Source organism: Austrofundulus limnaeus, unplaced genomic scaffold, assembly GCF_001266775.1.
Source record: "Austrofundulus limnaeus strain Quisiro unplaced genomic scaffold, Austrofundulus_limnaeus-1.0 Scaffold68, whole genome shotgun sequence".
In the NCBI taxonomy this organism is placed as follows: Eukaryota; Metazoa; Chordata; class Actinopteri; order Cyprinodontiformes; family Rivulidae; genus Austrofundulus; species Austrofundulus limnaeus.
In genome coordinates, this window is record NW_013952470.1 from 619,782 (window position 1) to 626,644 (window position 6,863).

The window sequence follows — 6,863 nt, forward strand, 5'->3', positions numbered from 1 at the left end:
ACCCACAGCCCTTCACAGCAGTGCACCTAATCATTCAGCCTAAGTAACTTGTTGACGTGGGACTGTCCTCCAGCTGTCTGGGCGGGCCGTGCTCTTGTCTCCCCGCTCAGATTTACTCACCTGGGGGAATTGCTATTACATCTCCTGTTATTATTTGCCATAAAAATGCAGTGAATGGCGACCAACTCTGAGGTGCAATAAAAAGCATTGGGGTGTGAGATGGCGTCTGCGCATCATCAATCAGACACACTGGTGAAACATTGGGCTCCTCCACTGGGTAGTGGAAATTGATTTTTCTGTAAGTCTCAGCGATTAGGGTGTGGAAAGTAAAGGGGGGGGGGAGTGATGGTGGGATGGGGATGAAATCAGCAGGAGCTGGATGAAAGAGTTACAGTTTGGTCCATATCTTTTTGGACGCTGACGCAAAGTTTTCTTTACTCGTTTACTGAAACGTATTCAAGTTATAGTTATATAATGGGCTTAAAGTCCAGACTTTAAGCTTTTATTTGTGGGTTCATCTCCTTAATATTTGCCCACACTCTGCTTTTAAAAGGACAAAACGTAATTGTGCAATTGACTTAAATGAGCAGGTGTGGGCAATTCCTTCGTAATTTCATTCTCCCTGAAGCAGATAAAAGGCTGGGAGTTGATTTGAGGTGTGATGCTTGCATTTGAAAGGTTTTTCTGCAGAAAATATGCAGTCCAAGGAGCCCTCCATGCAGGTACATGGAGGTGCATGCATATCTGTGGGCCATACAAATCATGCTCATTTGATTTAATTCACAAAATGAATCTCAGTAGATTTCACCTTTTCAGTTCTGCCTGTTCTGAGCTCCCTTCAGAATGAGCCGTTTAGGCAAATAAGTTGCTGTTGGCACCCTCCTCCCAACCTTTAGTTTACGTTACCTCCCCAGCACAGCGTTTGTTAGCACTTTAGAAACGGAGAAATAAATGGCTAGTATAAGCAGATGCACAATGGTTTGACAGTAGTAGATGGGCCACCCTCAGGGCTTGGTAGGGACAGACCGGAGCGTCCGACCGAAGTCACACGCCTTGGTGCCGGGGAAGCCAACATGCAGCTTTTGCCGTTTCCTGAAGCCGGCGAAGACGAACCGAGGGGCAGCCCATGTCTGCGCCCAGCAGCCTGGAGGCTCCCATAAAATGAACCCTGTGGTGCGGGAGTGTCCAGTCCTCCTGAACAATTACTCCCTGCCGGATCGGTTGACGCCCCAGGAGAGGGTAATGCTTGTCTGTCACCGCTTCCCGTGCACAGACCGGACCATCTTTCCCCCTTCCAACAGCCAACCAAGTGAACAACACTCTCCAGGAGGTATCAAAACCCAAATCTACCAGAAAGAGAAGACTGCATGAAAGTAAATACAGAGGGTTCACTTCGAGGTGCAAGCCACTCATAAGCCTCAAAAACAAAAAGCTAGATTGGACCTTTGTTGGGGGTAGGAGGACAGGGAGTCACTGCAGTTCAGCCCAAAACTCCGACTCTGAGCTCGGTTTGTAAAAGCAAACTAAAACGCTCAACAAGATTCACCGACGTCAATGAAAACCCTTTTCCACGGCAGACGTGTTTATGTTCCAAAGGTAAAAAGAGCTGCTATAATTAACAGCCTTAATAAAGGCAGCAGTAAAACAAGGCGTTGGAGCTGGAGCTGAGAAAGAAAGGAGGGAGACACACAACATCCAACGGCTGGAAGACTCACAGTGCCACTGGTGTCACCACCCCTTTTAAAGTTGACCTTTACCAAAATCATTTTCTGTTGAGGTATTTTTACTTTTACTTGGTTATATTTTTAAGTACTCTATAGACCTCTACTGAACCAATCTGACTACCAATGAACAAGAAAGACCCTGAGACTCTAAACTCTTCAGTTTGGGTCAGAAACTCATTCTTCACCCAGAAGTAAAAATCCATCATTTTCTAGTCATGATTTATGGTCACATATTTGGTTTTGTTGGTCTTCACATCAGCTGTGTCACACGTGCATGCAAACCTCTCTTCCTCTAGTTCGAACAAACGCTCATGCACCCTCAAAGACTCTCGCACCGGACTCTCCTCTTCAGTACCCGATCGTAAAACTTGCCAGGGATGCTGAGGAGTTGGCTCAACCCCCTGTTGTGTCTGATTTTTAAAACACAGAGATAAAAGTACTTTAAAAATAAAAAAACAAGCTTCCAGATGATCTGCTTGGTTTACAGGCTGAGTGATTCATCACACACGCTCAGTCCAGATGTGCAGCTCTTTAGCCTCATCTTCCATTCATTCACCACACTCCGTACAGTAAGCTGTGATTCTCAACAGAACCCGAACACGGTGATGTTCTGTGGCATGCTGGTGCAGTGACCTCCTTCGCCTGCGTCTCTAATAAGCATAACCAAATCTGACAAGGCCAGAGCTATTGAAGGGGGGGGGGATGCTCGCCTCCTTTAGATAGCTTTCCACCCTTCTGTTCATCTTGGCATATTTCCACAGGCGCTGCATGGCCCGAGCCTCCTCCATCTCAAAATGGAGCGCTTTTTCTTTTGTTTGTTCTCATATTGTTTGCTGAACACTTTCTTTTATATATATATATATATACCCCACTCGCCTGCATCCTGGGGCATTTAGCGTCAAGATGAAGGCAAAGTAAACAATAAGTCGTCTTGTAGCTTTAGACCAGGAGGACGGGGATCCAGCAGAGATGGGGGAGTCCTGCTGTGAAGCAGCTGGATGGCAGGTTTAAGGTATAAGCACACCATTCATTCTCCATATTTCTATAAGAAGGTTGGATCCAGGAGGCAGGCACACACTTGAATGGATTTCATTAACTACCCACATACTGCTTTTTCTGAGTTGATCTCGTGTCTACAGGAATAATGTACACGCGCCCATTATCTCAAGCAGGAGCTGCCAGAGCGTGMGGGGCATCTTTCGGCTGACTGGCTTTCATTTACAAAGTGGTGATGTTACTTTTGTGTGGGGAAATGAGATAGCGCTGCACCAGACAGTGGGCTACATTATCCGGAGCTAGGCGCAGATCCTGCTTTCTTTCTTTATTTTTCTCTCTCCTTTTCCCGTCCTTTATCAGCCCCACAGAACAAGGGGGAAAAAAACTYGTCTCCCTGGATCAATTAGTCACTTCCGAGGGAGATGGGGGAGCAGAGAGGGAGACAAAAGCCACGGCCATGCTAGCGTCGCACCAAGATGATAAAGTGACATAGCCTTTATTCCAGGCCATTAACATGACAAGCAGTCGTTGTCCGGGGAAGGTGGACCTGACAGCGGAGTAGTACCACACCAGGACAAAAAGATAGCTCTCAAAAGAGCGTTGCCTTCTTTGACACACTTTCTCCCCTGTCAGCATCTCTACTCTCTCCTCTTACTCTCTAGCTGTTTTCATTTCATCTGCCTGCTTTTCCTGTCTGTTTCAAGACTCCATGTCAGCGCTCTCCCAGGAGCAACCCCCCCCAATCTCTTTCGCTATTCCCACCACTTTCTTAAAAGCTGTCTCTTTTTTTAAAGCTCCCAAGTCCTCCCTTCAACCCTCCAAAGTTCTTTTATCTTCGAATCTGCTGCACTATTTGCTCCACGATTCTGCTTTTTTCGTTCTTATTWAAAAAAATGTGTTTTTGGTCTTTAAATGTCACCTAAAGTATCTCAAGCGGTTCTTTCACATCCACCGTTTCCTCTCTGTCTGCCTCCTCTCTCTAAGGTGATTGAAGGTGACACAGGCAATGCAGAAGGAGGGCGCCGTCACAGGGAGTCACAGCAGGACACGGGCCCAACGGAACGCAAGAGGGAAAACACAAACTATTTTTGGGGTTGCTGTCWTCTCTCCTAAGGAACTAAAAGCAGGTTGGCTGCTGTGTTTGAATGTTAAATGAAGCTGTTCAGGAGTCAAAATTCTTTGCTGTGGTGGTCATTGAGACGTGTGGTGGTGGGTGAGCTGTTGGAGGCCAATWTTCATCAGGTCTAATAATCTGTCAGGTGCTGGGATGAGGATTTTAAGTAGCCGGGTACAACGTATTGTGGTGTTTAATGGGCAAAACTAAATTAGTGATGATTTGCCACCCCCAGTGTCAACTGTTGGTATGTTGTGTAAATTTAAACAATGTAATGATCTGAAAATCTTGACTCATTTTATTCACAATGAAACAAAGTAAAAGCAAATGTTTAAAGGGATGGMGTTTTAWAYCAYGTTATGTCATTCTTTCATCAAAAACATACCCAGAGTGTAGCTTTGACTCATTCATGCATGTTTGAGAAATCCTTGAATCTCCTGTAGCCATGTGGAGCTGCCTAAACACTTGCTGGTACAAAGCTCCGCCTATTTACTCAAGGCTCCTCCTCGGAGCTCAGTCTGCATCCGAGCTCCCGCCCCMACAGAGAACCCCTCTACTGAAGYGTTGTTGTGAAGACCTGCTGAAGTGGGAGTGTCTGAAATGGTAGGAGGTGCCTGGAAAATACATAACACCCCCTCCTCCCTTTTAAACTAAAAAAAATGCGGAGTTTGATTTGTTCATGAAACAGTTTTCCTCTTTGTCTCAGCTCATTTAAATGGCTCCTAGAGGAACTCATATTTGATCAATTTCTAAAATGCCCCGAGTCTTTGCTGCTCAAGTGTACGTCAAACGTTTTCCAAGTGTAAAATAATAATAAAAAATAAAAGATTTTTTTGTATTTCATGTTACTGCATTTGGCCCACAGCCCTCAGGTAGATTTTAATTTTGGTCCTCTCAGGGGAAAAGGTTTGCGCCCCCCTGTGATAGAGCTTTAACCAGTATTTGTGGAAGGCACAGTGGGCTGTGTTTACAAACAATGATTTATGGAAGTCTCCCTGGGCTCATCCAATGATGTCCAGAACAGAATCAGACCTGATTTTAATGCAGTCCCACCTGGGGCCCCGAAGAGCACCATCGTCCATACTGACTTGTTCTTGGAGCTCAGCTTTCTCCAGATTCTTCAACTCTTTTGATGACATTATAAACTGTAGATGATGAGATATTTAAAGTATTGCCAATTTTCCCTTAATATAAGTTTTTTTTTTTTTGCTGAGCTTTCTCGTTTTTTTTTTATTTTTTGTTGTTTTGTTTTGTTTTTGAATTGGGGTTGTACTTTCTGTTAGTCGATTTCATCCCATTTACTTCAACTCATTTGCACAAAATCATGAAAACGTATTTTCAGAGCACTGAAGGAGAGGAGAAATGTGAAACATGTTACGTTGGTTGGACGATTTCAAACCAACAGACCCTTATTCGACTCCAGCAGTTGAACTTAAAAATGTCACTTATCCTGCTTTAATGTTCATTTAATTTAAAATGGAGTTCCACTTTTCAAAATTAATGTACTGCTGTATTGAAGAAGGCATTAAACTAATGGCTGAGACCTTGAACTTATTTGAAAATTGTGCAGCGGTGTAGCACACTGGGTGTGAAACAGAGTCCTTATCCTTTAGAGCAGTATAGGTCTCCAACTTTTTACAGCATGTAAGAAGATTTACTTTTCTAGGCAACAATTATGGCTAACATTAAAAACAGAAAACCATTTAAACCCATAAAACATCTCAGTCACTGTAACAAACCCCAACAATGTGTTCTTCACATCCAACCATATAGGAAAGTGTGCAAACGTGTCTTTGCATGGATTTGGACAGGATGAAACAGTTTAGATAAAAAGCATGTTGACGCTCTGTAAATCTAACCACTGAGTCGTATTCTATCTTTTCTGCTTGGCTGTTATTTGCTCCCTGAAGATAAAAATAAAAGGGTATCCATCCTTTACAATGGTCCCTCTGTTTGTTTCATCAGCGAGTGTGAAGCATCTACGGATGGTGAGTAAACGTGTATGCATGGACAGGCTTTATTTGCGTTGGCTCATCACAAACTCATCCCCGATCGGGGAAATTGGTTGAACAGGGGACAAATCTTGCAACTTGTTAATTCTGCTTGGCGTGTTCACCTCGGTGAGTGAAAACACTTCTATTTCTGCTTTTATGGAGTTAGTGCAGAACTATTGCGTGCCTGCGGCTCTAGTTTTCACAATGTGTGAAGTGAAGGATGGGAAGATGAGTGACACGTGAACACTGCTCCCACCCTATCTGTCTCCTCCCMTCAGCCTCGCTTTATGGATGTGTTCACCGCTGAGTTTGACCTTACCTCACTCATCCAAACACATCCCAATCATGACCTGCTAACGGTAGAAAAAAACCACTTTCATATAGAAATCACCTTAGTTTCAGGTCTTCAGGTGTCTCAATTCGTTGAGCGCATTTGTCGGCTGCTTACTTTGTCCCAATTTGTAGRCGCCTACTCATRTTGCCGACGAATACGACCCATAACCCCAAAAACATAGGCTGCATCTAAATATCCTAGGTGGAGGACAGCAGAGAGCAAATGCAATTATAAGGACTGAAACTGGAGCTAAACCCAAATTTATTTATGCAACTTTTTTTGAATAACACCAAATTTTGTGACGTTATACCTCCCATGGACAGACGTGTGAATGCATGTTCCAACTGAAGGCGTGCAATATAAAACGTAACACTGTTGTAACGGGATCAAATTCCAGCCGGGGACTTTTCTGGGTAGAATTGCGAAGTAAAATTTAATTGAATTTTCTTCAGATATTCTGGTTTCCTCCCACTGACCAAAAACATGAATTTAAGGCTAACTGGTAACTCTAAATTGTCCCTAGGAATGAGTGAGGGCTTGTTTTTATGTGTTCCTGTGATGGACTTGTGACCTGTCCAGGGTGTCCTCCCACCCCTCGCACAGTGGACCCCATGATCCTATAAGGACGAAGCAGGTAAAAAATAATGGATGCATGGCTGAATGGAGTACTTGAATTTCAGAAATGCAAATCAATATAAATA